The 16,307-nt window shown below is 47.5% G+C and overlaps 1 long non-coding RNA gene across 1 annotated transcript; it reads left to right on the forward strand.

Annotated features, from left to right (window-relative positions):
• Positions 1 to 4,456: 4,456 nt before the first annotated feature.
• LOC135915190 (uncharacterized) lies at positions 4,457 to 8,610 on the forward strand. The gene is made up of 3 exons (XR_010568542.1): positions 4,457 to 4,535; positions 6,829 to 6,865; positions 8,401 to 8,610. It is a non-coding gene; the product is annotated as an uncharacterized lncRNA (long non-coding RNA).
• Positions 8,611 to 16,307: the final 7,697 nt, after the last annotated feature.

A 16,307-nucleotide genomic window follows, 5' to 3' on the forward strand; every position in this document is an offset into this window, starting at 1 on the left:
GCGCCGGATTTTCCTTCCCAAAGTTATTCCCAACTTTTTTTGCGGTGCCGAGTAAGCCTAGGAAAATACCATCGCAATAGAGTCATATAAGAGTTCCAGTGTCTGGTCTCAGCTCCTGTAGACCATAAATTTCGGCAATGGGCAATACACTCGCCCCATCAATCAGGCACAGACTTCTATGCGTCTTGAAGCTATAGTTTCGCGCTTCTGACGGTGGCGCTGACAGCGCGAGTATGACAATTCGATCACACAGCCCCTAGGACAGATACAACAAGAAGAGTCCACGAACTGGAGTCTACAGCGTGAGAAGCTTTGCAACGTTACTGCATTTCTTGTGCGATGTTTCATCGAGCTTCGGAACCCTGCTGAAACGAAACCCTAGAAAAATCCTCCTTTGTGAACTGCTGAGTCACCGTAGCTGAATCTGTATGCGGTAGTCTCTTTCCACTTGTGTGAAAAAGCTACCCGGCTGACGCGGATTGCCGATTGGCTAAGTTGGGTAACGTGATGTCGCGCTTAAAAGCAATGATTCATACGAAGAGCGGGCTTAGTAACACTGCTATACTTTGTCCCGTGCGTCCTTGTCCTCTGGTCGACATAATGGAAGGAGAAATTTAAAGTCGTTCGCTTGCTACCACTGTGTTGCAAAGCGCTGGGCAAAATTGTGAATGAGGATAACTTGATGAAATCCTCTTTGTTAAAGCAGATCCAGACATGGTTCCAGGACATTTCTCGTTCCACGGATGCCACAAGCATACGTGAACTAAAGGATAGTTTCATTCAAATATTTTGGTTTAATTTAGATTCCAAAAGTAACTTCAAGCCGCTTTCTGGCAGCCCATCCACCTATCTACGTTTGTGTTCAGTCGGGCGCCCATTGGATGGCGTTGAGTTGGCAGTATTTTACAGTTACCGGCAAGCCGGCAAGCATTGTTCTTAGTAATACTGTGTGCATTTCATCTGCAAGCACTGATCAGAACAGAAGATAGCACGTGCTTCTATTCTTCATCTGTGTGGTGTTATTTCTGATAACTCCGCATCCTCCATTACATTAACAATCTATTTTCTTGGCCCTAACTGGCCTCCTATGTTTCTTGCATTTGAATGATCGGCGCCGAGCTGATGGAGCTGACTGTACTCGAGCGTTGTAGCCGTAGCACATTCCTCCTCCCCCCCCCCTCCTCTTCTTACCTCTCTAGACTACCCAACGAAATAGATAGGCTGAGATCACTGGCATCTAGCTTCGGTGTGCGCGTTCCTGAGAGTTCTTTACTAGTTTTTCTAGCTAGTAGGTGCTATGGTGTTGGGCTGCTGAGCACGCGGTCGCGGGATCGAATCCCGGCCATGGCGGCCGCATTTCGATGGGGGCGAAATGCGAAAACACCCGTGTACTTAGATTTCGGTGCACGTTAAAGAACCCCAGGAGGTCGAAATTTCCGGAGTCCTCCACTACGGCGTGCCTCATAATCAGAAAGTGGTTTTGGCTCGTAAAACCCCATAATTAAATTAATTCGCTAGTAGGTGAAACGTTTCCACGTATGTGACAGGCGCAGACAGACACGGACAGAGCAGGGACAGATACGGTGAGCGTTGCTATCAACTGTAGTGACACCCATGTGGCCTGTCCTTCCTATGTGTCTCTTTGCGCGTATCGGTGTGCTCCCGTTCCGTTCACCGCTTTTCTGCACATGCAAAGTGTAAGCGTGCACAATGCGGACGCGTCTGTTGTTCTGAGGCCAGCACGAACACAAGAGCTGCTTCCGGCTTCATGCCCATCACAAACATGGAATACTTCCGTCGTTCTGTGCTGCAAAAAGAAAAAGAAAGAAAGAAAAATGAAACAGATCCCGCGCACTGTGGGAGTCGATGTTACGAGCAACAGTTTGGTGGTATCTGGCTACCGAGCATCGTTTTAGATTACGCAAAGCGTCACCAGGGCGACCTACGTGTTTGTGTAAAACGAAAAGCTACGTGTCTTACGCGAGCGTGTGCGTGGCGACCGCAGTAAGAAGACGGTGACGAAGAGCGTGTGACGCTGACGGCATGATTCCTACTGCGGCAATTCCACACATGATTAAGACATGCCTATTTTTGGGTTCCACATAAGTGTATCAGCATGGTTGGAAGCCAACAAAAGAACGCTTTCCGCGTTCGTATGTATTTATATTGAAGATCCACAGTTAAAGCTTCCTCTTAAGTCCCTTCTGCAGGCGTACTTTTGAAGTGCAATAAAGGGCACGCATCTGGGGCAACAGCAACGCTTCTACAGAGACTGCCAGTTGAAAACAACCGCTGAGATACCATCTTTATCTCTCCTTTTTTGGAGTTTATAATAATTTGTTACTAATTTGTTAGAATACATTATTTATTGGAGATTATATTAAATGCAGGCGACGAAACAGGCTCTACGTGCATTGGAATATATCACACGGACAATGGCAATGCTTTATGCGGCGGATATTTTTTTTTTCTTGAACCCGACACGTTATTCAGTTCGGTTAGCATAGGGGCTCGCTCGTTTACACCGCATGTAACGAGAGCACGTAATACTATTATGGCTGATATATTTGCAAGCGTATTACCCATTCGCCTTAATTTCTTATCGTTCTGTAGCGGAAACAAGGCGTTTAATAAATCATGCATGAGTCGCCTGCACAAATGGCACCATTGTCGCGCCACACACGACGCAATCCAACCTAAATTTAGCCTTTCGCTCTGGGTTCAGAGAGGCCTTACTCGGCAGTACGTTTGTCCGTCTGAGCTGTAGCGGTTGCCTTTAACAGAGCTCACTCAGCCATAGTAGGTATATTCTATCAAACTCAATCCTGTGCTCTGCATGATTTATAAGGCTTACAAGTGGGCATTTCGTTGCAGAAATTTAGCCGTGGCTTGGCTATGGCGGCTTCGCGTTAGACACACCAAATGATCAAATAGCTCGAAGAAGCTCAGATAGCGAGAAAGAGGGTTGCCAATGCGCGCCCTCCGCCATTGATCATAGCGGACCTACCACGAATAGGGAGTGGGCACGTTTGCAAGATCAAACCGCAGGACTTCCATTCGTTGCATCGTATGTTAAGCATGTAAGATATGTAATGCGTCAATAAACGTTACCTGTTTATTTAATTAAATAATTTTCTTACACTAGCGTCCATACACCGTCAACAGTACGCACAAGACGTTTCACGTACCCCACTACGGCTGCGTCCCCGGTACAGCCTACCCGGTATACCTTCTTTTCTTTCTGTTCAAAACTTCTGCAAAGTTTAATTTTCGGAGGGCTGCGATAAGCTGCTTGACTGTTCCCACAAGGCATTGTATATGACAGCAAGAAAAGAGTTTATACTTACTTATGAACGATACAAAATTGCGGAAATACGAAGGTGTTGGGAGCTCAGTTTAGCGGAGGCAAGTAATACACGTTTTGATAAGTTGAGAATGGAGAGTCGACTGGCGTCATTCAAAATTGAAAGCAGGTTTGCCGAGTGGCTGTGGTGGCGCACCCTTCAAACGAGCAGGGAGCAATGACCCCCACGTCGGGGCGTTGTGAGGGGAGCAAAGGGTTATCATTCTCACGGCGCGACAAATTGCATTCCCAAGGAGCGGGGACAACGAAGGGATGGATGGTCGCTACAATGGTAAATGAAACAGCAACGACAAAAGGATGTGTCATGAGGCCCAACATGCATTCGCTCACATGGCGGTCCCACTCCGGTGCAATAGTGTAGTACTTCTCAATTAAAGCCACATATATATATGGGCTCCTTAAGAACATGACGTTTCAACATCTCTGGCATGAGAAAATATATACACGATAAAACAGTGCCACAGGATGAAGTGTCACACTCGCATACAGATGTTTTCTGGGAAATAAAACACGCTAAGAGCTCTAACCTGCTACTTCGTACTGAGCAGTAGAGCGTGATGTTTAAGTGAACCAACTCGGTGGTTGTGAGTATAAGACGCGAGTGAATGAATACTTTGTGTAATTTTTATATGCGCAAGGTTTTCATATAAACCCAGTATGTAGCTCGTGGCGATCATTGCTATTCGAGCGACAAGTCTATTTAAGGCAACGGCGAAGAGCAGTCTACAAATAACCGACTGTTTTTAGTGTAAACATGGTAAAATGTGTGTTACGCTATGGGAGACACGCTGTGTTTGTTTCAAAGCTGCGTTAAAAGCGGAAACGCTCATATAAGCTTGTATCCTCAGCTCTTTCTTGCTGTAGTAAATGGGCTTCTTTGTGTGCGTGTGTGTGCGTGTGTGTGTGTTTCTTTTTTTGTTGTAGTTACATACAGATCGCTATTCAAAACAATCGCTACTTCGGTCAGGCGCTGTCCTACGTGTTGTTTGAACCATTGTGCCGTGACACGGCGAAAGTGACGCTCAAGGCTGACGTGCCGTTGTTGCCGGAAAGCTATAAAACTGCTCTCTGGCGTCAGTTTAAACACTCAGAGCTGTACTCCGCACGGCTGGATGATGTCGGCGACCAAGGCCCTAACAATTGTTTTGCTGACGATGACTATCCTTTTCATGTAAGTAGCCATGAACATCACTTATATATAGTTCCATACAGGACTGGGGTCAAATTCACAAAGCTTTTCTTTCGGAAGTTCTGGTTGCCATTGGCCGGTCACCGTTGTTAGTATGTTCATCGTGAGGATTGACTGAAAATTGCTCATGAGAACAATTTTTGCGCAAGATCCCTTTGTGAATACCAACAATGTAGCGTTGCGCGAGGGGGCCAATGGCATGGCTTGTTCCTTTGGTCGTGTTCGTATTCATTTCGTCAACGCGTATGAGCAGCAACCAGCACTATCATCAGGTTGATTCTTTCGTTAATTTTCCACGGGTAGTTTCGCAAGGAAGGAAAGGAGGAGGAGAAGGAAACAAAGAGAGAAGGAAGGGATGTTAACAAGAAATGGGTCTAGTTGGTTACCCTAGAGTGGGGGACGGGAAAGAGGGAATAGAAAGATTAGATATAGAGAGGGAGGGCAGGGGGAGGAAAGTCGTGGTGAGCTCGCGTGTACGCGGGGCGCTTGAGCGAGTCAAAGACGTTCACATAGGCCAGAAGCATTTAGTGCGACTAGGAGCCTTTGACAATTTTTTCCTAGTGCTTTAGGAAAACAAAACCATTCGCAGAGTTTACACTTGACGATCACATGGGGAATTTTAGGTGCGGTAAGCGGGCAAGGATGAAATCGCCTGAAAAAAAAAGGGGGGGCTGAATGAACTGAACTAAACACTCGTTTTATGCCTCGCTAGGGGTGTTGCATGAAACGCGTTGGAAGTTCCCCCAGTGTTCAGCGAAGCCCAATGTCGCAGCCATCTTATAACTAGAGGGAGTGGGTAAGGTGCTGTGGGTGCCGTAAGCCGAAACTTTATATGTGTAGGTTAGTAATTACCGAATATTCTATATCCCTTGCAAAGGCAACGCGCATACGTTGCCGGGTATCTCGAGAGAACTAACTGAACATGGCCGCAAGACTCAATTGTAATTTTTAATTAAAGAATATGGGGTTTAACGTGCCAAAACCACTTTTTGATTATGAGGCACGCCGCAGTGGAGGACTCCGGAAATTTCTACCACCTGAGGTTCCTTAACGTGCGCCAAAATTCAAGTTCACGGTTGTTTTCGCATTTCGCCCCCATCGAAATACGGCCGCCGCGGCCGGGATTCAATTCCGCGATCTCGTGATCAGCAGACCAACACCGTAGCCACTGAGCAACCACGTAGGGTATACCGAAGTGAGTGTCGTCCTGCTACTTTGAAACCATAATTTCGAACTATAGTTTTATCTAAGCGACCATGTTAATATATAGGGTAGATTGCCTCGATGGCACTACGATTTTAGCAGAACATGTATAAGCATTCTGACGCATTTGGACATCTGTAAACGTCGATGGGCATCTTCATTAGCCAGGTACCAGTTGATATCCTTGCAAGAGCACGTTTACATACATAAAAGTAGGTTCGCAATAGCAATTTTGAAACGACAGCCACAAATCATAGCAGTGAAGTAGCTGTAAGCCGTGCGCACCGGTACCGCCGACGAATACGTAGGGCCCAGTGGTATTTGATAACACAGCTTTAGTTGTGCGATGAGACGAACATGAGCTGCTGGTTATATTTCAGCATTTCTGCTTTGGCGCGTAGTGAATATGCAGAGACAAGGGAAAAGATCCGCTGTAAACGCCTGCAATGTACAAGTTCAATAATGCGTTTATAAGGTGCATTTAGTACCTGGTATTCGTCAGTATTTAACATGTTCACTTTGCCATACATATAAAGCATAGATATATGTTGCCATAAGGGTTTATCGATCGGGTCGTAATTTTTCAAACAGTATTTATCTAAATAGTGCATTGATAGAACTAAATAGCATATGAATAAGAGCAGCTTTTTTCGATATATTTTGAAACATTGAACATGTTCTCGTCAGACTTTTTGAAAGCACGCTGACTCGCTTATATACAACGTTGAGGTGCCTTTATTAGAGCAAGAAGGTCGCTATTATTATAATGCACTAAAAAGAATACAGCTGAATACCACTTTTTCTGCTTGAAGACATGCTTCAGGAAGTCATTCTTGATATCCGAAGGATAACCTTGCGTTTCATGCTTCTGCCGATAATGGTACATGAACCAATTTACACGCGCCATTTGGTCACGCTGCGCGTAGCACTCATTCGAAGTAATGACTGAAGGACTGTCAGTCACGTAATAATGACTGTGGGACACTGCTTACATATGGGAGAAGTGCTAATGGTCAGATCTGCGTACTGTGCATGGGCGTAATCTCAACACACGTTTTTTTTTATTTTTCAGAACTGAAACATCCTCCATGTCATCTTGCGGCGGTGCGGTAAGATATTCAATTCTACTTTTTGCTACATTGCCTTCCTGCCATTGCATGGTGCTGTGGCGGAAACGCCCTTGTTAGTTTCGTGGCATGCATTTCGAGAGAAAAGCGTTTTCAATATTCCTGCATCCCTACGACCTGTCATCAGCTGACATGGCCAGTGGAGAATCAACGCGCAAGAAACCTACTCTTACCCCCGTATTCAGAAGTGCATCTTAACTTGAAGTCCACACTTTACTTCATATAAATGACGCTTATCCTGAACGCACCAGAGGAATCTTTATGAGTGTCTTGGCCGCCTTCACACCAGGCATCATTTATATCAAGTCAGGCATGAACTTCAAGTTTTGATACACTTCTGAATACAGGGGTTACCACCGTATTCAGAAACGCGCCTTAATTGAAGCTCATGCTTTACTTGGACAAAGTAACGCCTGACGTGTACGCACCAGGCAACGCAATGCGCGTCTTGGGCATGTTCACTGTAGGATTCATCTAGATCAAGTCAAGCATGGACTTCAAGTGAAGACGCATTCCTCGATACATGGGTTAGACTTCCTCACGGGACATCTCTAATGAATGAATGTGCGGTGTTTATTGGCGCCAGGGCATGGGACATCTGTAAGAAGCACTGGTGAGTTATGGTTTAAGAGGCGCGCAACTAATAAAAACTAGTTAATTAACTTGATTTGTTTTCGATTACGGTAGGTGCTTATATCGGAAAGTTGAACACAATATTATGCGCCGTGGTGGCGTAGTGGCTTGGGCGTATCGCTCCTAAGCCCGAGAATGCGGGATCAAATCCCGGCTGCGGCGACCACATGTCGATGGTGCCGAAATGCAAAAGCCCCCGTGTGCCGTTCATTTGGAGCACGTTAAAGAACGCCAGGTGGTCAAAATGAATCCGAAGTCCCCCACTACAGCACGTAGTTTACGATGTGTCGAGGGAGGTCTTTAAAGTTCGCTGAAGGATGTCCCAGTGGAATACGGCATCCCAGCAGTCCAAAAAGATGTGATCAATACTTTCCGGCTTACGGCACAAGAGGCAATTAGTACTCCACGGAACAAATAGGCCCGTTTCCTCTAGCCATGGTTTCACGGGCAACGTACCAGTATGTAGCTGAAAAAAAAAAGGTCTTGGTTGATGGCCATACTACCATTCTTTTGATTCTTTTAAAGACATCTTTTCCGGGCCCGATTGCATACATGGTGCGATACAAGGGTCCTGGCCTCATTACGTCTATAAGATCTTTATACAGCCGTTTTTTCTTAACTTCGCACAAGTACTGCAGAGAAAAACGAACCTTTAATATACTGAACGCCGATACTACTTCGCGCAGATAACCACGTATACCCACTCGCCCCGCACAAGAAGTCGATACAATGAATTCGGGTAAATAACAGCATAGTCTAACTTGTAACATGGTGCGCAAGAATGGATGACTCTGATCACGTAGAAAAGTAAACCTCGACACATCGTAGTTTTGGCGCATAAAATCCCAAATTACCCTCTTTTTTGCTTTTCATCCTTTTCGCAGTGTATCCTGTACCAGAATGGAAGAGTGACAAGCTGCCCCAGTACTTGCAAATGCGTTGTTCCCAACAAAGATGCCTTCGGAAGTGGTAGAGGAAAGTGCGAACGTAGTACCTAACTGGCAGCTACAATCTGGTGCTGCGTTTTATGGTCGGCCGCCCCGAGGAATAAAGAAACATGATTAAATAATAATACCTTGTAATAAATTCGCATGTCCACCTATTGACTGCGTACTGTTGTGTTATCACCAGACGAAAACGTAGTTTTCTGGACCTTTTAGCAGACGATTCAAGGTGCTCATAAAGTGCATCAGTCTGTACCGCGTGCCGGTTGCGTGACACCAATAGCACTTTGTTACTTAACAGCGAAGGTGAGACTGCGAATACACGCAGTTGGGAGCGTTCGCGCCAGCTGTCCGCTCAAGACGTCGACGGTTTTTATAACCCATGGTGCAGATTCAAATTCGTCAAGAGGAAAATACTCTGTGCGTAAGAACGAATACAGGGCGCGTACATCTTGTGGCTAATACGCGTTATCAATGCATAATACACGCACAAGAAAAGCGATGATCACGGTGGCAATAGAAAGAAATCTAGCAGTGCATATTTTGTAGCTTTGGCATAAGAAAACACAACTTATCAAATGCTTTGATTGATATTAACGAAACGTGCCGACATTCGCTAACTGTGATACCGAAAGCCATTAACTAAAAATAAGCAGGAAATGTAACGTTTTCTAATAGTTAGGTTCGCGAACCGGCAGACAACCAATGGTAACGTATTAGAAATAATTAAAAAAATAGCACGAGAAGAACATATTCGGAAAAATAAAGTTTGTGCGAACAATCAGACACAGATCCCAGACACACGTCCCAGCTAACCTGGAGCTCTGAAATGGCCAAAGCGTGCAAGTATCCAACGAAATAAAAGCTGTAAGCATACAGTGGGATTCTCAATCCAAACACGTGCGAACGACTGGAAAGATAAGCCCAAATTTCGTTGCGTACGAGTAATCAAGCACTCAAGACGAGAAGAGATTACGCAGGCACTGTAGGACTGAGCTGACTTGTTGCATCTTCAGCAGCAGTAGATCATACAATGGCTGGGATTTTTTTTATTTGCGTAAAAAGTGGGCGGCGTTTGTAGGCATGGTGATAGGCTAAAATATCTCCGCTACAGCAAGGATATCAAAATTATAAATATGAAGGAAATCGTATTCATAGATAAAGTAATCTTACTGACCCATTGCAGTCAAATTATATCTTTGTCAAAGAAATTTGCTTTCAGATACGAGAGATTTCCTTGCAATTAAGGTCATTTATTATTATTTCTTTACTTTCAGCCTCACACGCCTCCATGTCGAAGAAATGTCATGTTACTCAGTTGATACCAATGGAAATTATTCTTCGTTCAAAAACCCCAACTGAATTGGGGTGCCAGCAATGATTTCGTAACGCAAATATTGCCAAGAGTGCGCTGTATCCCGTGCACTCAATAATCTTACGGCGAGGCAGTAGAGCTTCGCCGTAAAGTTGCAGAGCAAGGTCTACAAAGAAGGACTCAGGAAGGACGGAAGAAGAAATGTGATTATTAGAGCAACCGTGTCGCGCAGCGAGCATTTTTCAAAGTCGCAAGGCGACGTCGCCGGTTGGAGGTTCGACTCCGCACCAGACGGAACTGGCGTCAGTGGACTGCTGGCAACCGGTGGCGATTTCAGCGTCCTTATTGGTCTATCTTTTCGATACCTTGTCCAATTTTCTGTGCCCTGCATCGTGTATCCTGCGGCCCACGTACCTGTCGCTCACGCTATGGCCGCACTGCTTCAGCGCACATAGTACTACCTGCGGGAAAGCAGTTCCCCAATGAGAAGGTCACTGTAGTCCAGAGGATATACGTTATATCCTCTGATATGTTCGGCTAAATGCTGGCAGATTTGGCGGAATAGCTGACGAGCGGAGGCAGAAACGTGAGTTGCCAGCACGGTGCAACCACCTGGTGGGGCAGAGCCCGACCAGACAAACACGGAGCTATAACTGCAGTTACCAATTGCATTCTGCTTCGCTGATGCGGTAAATTTTCGATCGTGGCGTAATGGTGAATACGATTATAAACTTTCAGTCATCATTTCGCCATTAATGGCGCAGTCGACAATCTCTTGCTTATATCCTACTTAAAGTTAAGAAGTTCATAATGTACGTCATATCACCACTAAAAACTACGAGACCGGGATCAGATTTGATCTATCTTTTACCAAGATTTTCATGTAGTTCTCGCTTTTTTTTACGGGGAAGACTGTTCCCTGCGCGACGGGAACGGAGGTGGAGTCACCCGCACTCCCACCTGATTTAGCGGTGTCCGCGTCGACAGCCTTTCGAACGACAGCGAGGCTGGCCTGATAAACTCGACTGTCAGCGATGGCAGCTCCGACGACGACTACATGACTGTCTTGAGTCAGAAAGCAAATCGGCAGGTGGTCAGGGCCTCTGTGGACACAATTAATTTCGGCGAACTCTGCCGAGTTCGCCGAAGTGCACCATCCTCTTCTTACCTGCGCTACCCTCCGACAACATGAGGCTCCATGACAGGCAAGTTGCATAGATTGAACTAGAGACAATGTTGTAAAATGGCATTGAGAACGTCTGAGCCAACACACGGAATAATTTTGTTGTGGTAGACGACGCTCAAGTGACGGCGTTAGATTCTCTGCGTGCTGTCACTGTCCTGGGAGGCGTGAACACTCATACCATCATCCCGCTAGAAAAAGAGGCTACTGCAGGCATCTTATGTGATATTGATGCAGCCATCTCAAGCGAGGATCTGCCACTTTTGATTAAACCTGTCAACAATGGGACCCAAATACTCCAGGTGGCCCGTCTCGGAAATTCCCGATGCACAAAAATCGACTTTCAAGGCGTCTGCCTTCCGTCGCATGCCAAGGTAGGTCATTTCCGACATGCTGCCTGGCCCTTTATTCCCAAGTGACTTCATTGTGCAAAATGCCAGAAATTCGGTCATATGAACGCCGTCTGTGGAAAGTCTACGATATGTTCCCGTTTTGTAGCGAAACATTTTGCGGACAGCTGCTAGGCTAAAACTTACAAGTGTCCTCACTGTCAGGGGCCCCACGACGCCTCATCAAACGAATGTGCAAAAGTTAGGCGGGAACTCTCCACCTTGAAGAAAATGGTGAGGGACCGTTCAACTCATCGAGAAGCAGCTGCTGACGTCAAGCGACATCGCTCTCATCACAGACGCTCCCTGCACACAGAATAGACGTCCCGCAAAGCTTCTTTCTGTTGAATACGCTCCCCCACCGCAGCAGAACATATCCAAACCGTGCATTGATAATGGAGCAGCTGAAAAGAATGCCGTGGATGAAGCATGGCTACTATTTCCAAGGATAAGCCCTGTGGATAAACTACAACAAGGAGTGACCCCACAATGCTCCACACCTGACCAAGATGAGCTGACAGAGCCTGACCACCGAATGGTGACAATGCTCTAATCTGATAAATGCGATTCGCACGCTCGTTGGCAATTCGAATACGCCAACAGCTCGACACGCAGTGTAAGTGTTGGATGCCCTGAGCCCAGTACTGGCAAATCTTACGTAGGTACAATTGCTTTTCCACTGCCTTCATGCCATGATGAAGTGCGTAGTGCGACAGTTTTCCAGTCGAACGCCAGAGGACTTAAATCCCAGATCTCATGCTTTCATCAATACGTTTTTACCAACCTATTTTCTGTAGTGGTAGCATGTGAACCACAAGGTCTCAAACGGCGTTAAGGCTCTCTGGGTACGAAGCCTTCTTGGCGTTGACGTGCTGGGAATCCAGCAAAGTAATTGTTTACATCCGCACAGAAGTAACCTACATTCCCCATTCGGCGCAACCTCATGATGAAAACCAATACGGGCGTCTACGTATTGGAAAGAATAAATTGGCCTTCACCCTTCTCGGTGCCTACATTGCCCCATCTAGTTGGTTCCAAGGTGACCGACTGCGAGACCTACTGACGGCAACTCCTGGACCCTGGATTATAACTGGTGACATTATTGATCATCATTTGGTTTGGGGAAGCTCCAGAATAGATTCCAAGAGCCGGAAACTTGTGGAACTTGCTTCCGACCGTGAACTCAGCATTACGAACGATGGCAGTCCAACGTACTTATGTGGCTCGACTTATAGCTGTTGTTTGGGTTTGACTTCGGTGCCATGACATCCTGGTAATGTTTGATGATTCTCTGACATCGAGACTCACGGCAGTGACCATAGTCCCGCTTACTTGAGAATCACAGCGTTTAGAAGCTTCTCCTTTTCAATATCCCGACAAGTGGTCAACGTATAAGACAAAGGAGGAAGAGGCATGCAAAGAATGATTTGCCTGCATCATTGAGAACGTCATTACAAGTGTGCTGGAAGCGTCCAAGTACACCTTTACATACGCAGCATAACGTGCGGATTTCGACATGGAACTTGAGGGACTTCACATGATTCGTAGAAGGGTCGAGAGGCTATACAGGCGCACCAAGTGAATTCATGACCTTAGAGACGCTCAACGTATACAAAAGAAATTCCAACGTCGTATGGACAGGCTGGAGGAACAACGGTGGAAGACGTTCTGCGAATCGTTTGATCCTCGCAAGCCATTGCCTATGTTATGGAGGACGGTGCGCGGTCTTGGCTCGTCTCCACAACAACGACATCTATTCTGCGCCCTAGTCCTCCATGAAGGCCGTTCGCAGGTTGATATAGCCGTATACTTGTTCGTGGAAATTGCGGGTGGTGTGACGACCATCAATGGCGAAATTCTGGGCGAGGTTCCTCTGACACGCTTCCCAGGTTTGTTTTCCTCACTTGAGGAACCGGAGGCTGCTCTGGCTACATGCAGGCGTTCATCGTTGCCAGGACCGGACCGCATGACCTACGCTACTTTATGCCACCTAGGAGAAGATGGCCGACGTCCACTTGTGGGCTGCTACAACGAGTCATGGAATGATGGCGTCGTTACTGAACGGTGCAAGTCCAGCCGCTTGATACCACTCCTTAAGCCTGGAAAGCCGCCAAGTATTGGGGGGCGAGCTCTGCCACTGTAAAAGCTGCCGCCACCGTCGTCGTGGCATGAGGGATCACGTGGGCATAGCGGCTGCGTCGGCTGCTTCGGAAGCGCCGAAGCGAGCTGAAAACGAAAGTTTAAAGTGCCAGCTGCGCTGCGGTTCTAATTAAGTGGCGAGGCTTTACCGCCTTGGGGGTGTCTGCTTGACAACATTTGAAAGTACGATAATAGGTAGTGGCTGCATTTGTAGCCATTCAGCATGGTAGGCTACTGCTCGGTGTCGCAGTGCCGGACGTACGCAACGGAGCCCGGTGTCAGTTTTATTCACACGTAGCCGCAGTACAAGGAGCTGCGTGAAGCTTGGCTCGTGAAACATAGAACCGGCAGACAGCCATCGGCTACAACTCGGGCATGCAGGAAGCACAGACGCGAGGAAGATTTTTGCCATGGCGCCGGGACTGCGATGTTCGGTGAGCAGCAGAAAACGCCCACTGAGACGCTCTCACGCGCCACTAGTGCGGGCGAGCATCCACTAGTGCCCATTTCTACTAGTGCCATTCATTTTCTTTTTCTTTGCGTCCATTAATGCAGAAACGGACAAAGCAGCGATCGCTAAATTACACGGTTGCACTCTTGACATAGAGGAATGAGATCGGGTGCTAAATAGATTATATCCAAGCGGGCATGGCTGCTCACCCGGAAATGAGTGGAATAGGGTGTCCGCCCACCACCAAGACAATGCGACACGTCTGCCAAGTTACTCAGCACGAGTAACTCCCTAACGACATCAGTACTTGCGTAGTTGAAGGGCCGTTTGCTTGACTTATCTTGTGTGGACAATTTGCAGTTGAAGTCGCCTAATAGTATGACTAGTTCTTTACAAACACAGCGCCGCCTAAGTCATCCAAAAAATGTACTTTCCTGCACAAGTCGGGTCATACACGCAAATAACGCGCCACTTTAATGATGCTAACACAAAATCACAGACTGCGATCCACCGAGACACACTGTTATCGTCTGCAATTTAACGTTGAGTGCTTGCGGCACGAACAGCACGCATCCAGTCGATGTACCAACTGCATGCCGAGCTAGAAATGCTGGCACCATGCTCTCGCTGTCTCCGCTTCACCATCAACATTTGTTTGGCGTACATCTATTAAATCTAGGTGTCGTTCACTGACTAGTCGGCACAACCGATCCTTTCTTTTTTGCAGCGAGCGCTCTAACTTTTATAGTAGTGATGCGAAGCGTGTTATTTATAATCATGGTTGAAAAAGAAAGGGGATGGAGGCCGGGAGCAAGGCGCTTACCTTATAAGAAACAGTGCGCTCAATTAGGTGGCGTGCACCGCTGCGGAACGTCACGTTGGCGGTGGCAGCGGACGTAAAAGTACAAAAAGCCCTCGTTGCCTGGGCCGAAAGGGTCGCTCCTCGTGAGGGGCCATCCTAGGACTCGGGCCTGCCAGAACATCACTGAGCAGAATCTCAATAAAGTTGTTACCACCACCACCCGCACGCACCGCGCTCAGGTCGGCCGAGGTGTTCGGCCGCTGTCGATAAAGCGGCGTACGCGTCATTGCTGTCTTCGTCGGTAGTTCACTGCCCACCGCTTTGCAACCGCAATCGTAGCCGCGGCCCCATGTGTGTACATGGGTACTGTGTCGTCGGAACTTGTCGACACCGGTTCTGAGTTTGCGATGCCAACTGCCTCGAAGTGTTGCTGCCAGTATGAGAACTTTCACAAATTTTCTCCTTACTCAAGGCCTTGTGGTCGCCATCGGGTAATGGGCTTAGCTTCGTTGTCGTCGTGACATTGCTGCCTGTCCCTCTGGCTGTTTCTTCCGTGACGGCCTCACCCGTGATGTGTCCTGCCACATCGTTATGCTTGGAAGGCACGGTTACGGCGGCGTAAGTCGCAAATGAATTAGTGCAATGCACCTCATCATGGCCGAATCGTTGACACCGGTTGCAACGTGGAATTTCGCAGCATTTGCGAATGTGGCCTGTACACTTGCACCGTAGACACAGCGGTACCCTGCCAGGCACAATAACCAAAGCCAGCTCGCCAGCAATCTTTAACTGATGCCGGGTATCATCTGTTTTGACGCCGTACTTCAGTTTTATCGCCACTGTCCGAGTTGTTGACGCTTTCCCTGTGACGCCGTATGCACGCCATTTCTCCCGCGTGACTTCAGCCACCCTGCCATAGGGCAAAATACCACGCGCACATCTTCTTTGGTTAGGCCATGCAGCAGCCAGTGTATCTTGATGCGCAGGTCCTGGTTGTCTGCGTCGATGAGGAGACGTGGCTGGTCTTTCACTTTCACATCCTCAGTAGCAGCGAGGCGGTCGCGCGTTGCATCGGCATCATTCAGCGTGAAGGTCCCCACGTGGCTCATGTAGTACCCTCCCAAAACAACCACTTCGAGGAGCGCACCAACTTTAGTCAACGTGTCCCTGTAGTTTTCGATGCGGAAAGGCCTGGCCCTCGGGTCCCTGTGCATAAACACCGTCTTGGCTATACGATGCGTCCTGTCGGAAAAGAAGGCCAAATCACCTGGGGATCTTGATCCTCAGGCAAAAAAAAAAATCAGTGTCCTTACTCTGTGAAGAAGGATGACCAGCGAAGCTGTGTATGTGGGCCTCTTAATGGCGGACTGCACCTCCGCGGCGAGTCGGCCCGGCATTGCTGTCTTCGGGATCGGCCCACGTACGGGTAGTGCTTAACGCCTGCTTCACCTCCACCGCGGCTCGGCCCGGCATTGCACTATCTTCGGGATCGGCCCACGTATGGGAAGTGCTTAACTCCTGCTTCACCTCTGCAGCGGGTCGGCCCGGCATTGCACTATATCGGGATC

Source organism: Dermacentor albipictus, chromosome 8, assembly GCF_038994185.2.
Source record: "Dermacentor albipictus isolate Rhodes 1998 colony chromosome 8, USDA_Dalb.pri_finalv2, whole genome shotgun sequence".
In the NCBI taxonomy this organism is placed as follows: domain Eukaryota; kingdom Metazoa; phylum Arthropoda; class Arachnida; order Ixodida; family Ixodidae; genus Dermacentor; species Dermacentor albipictus.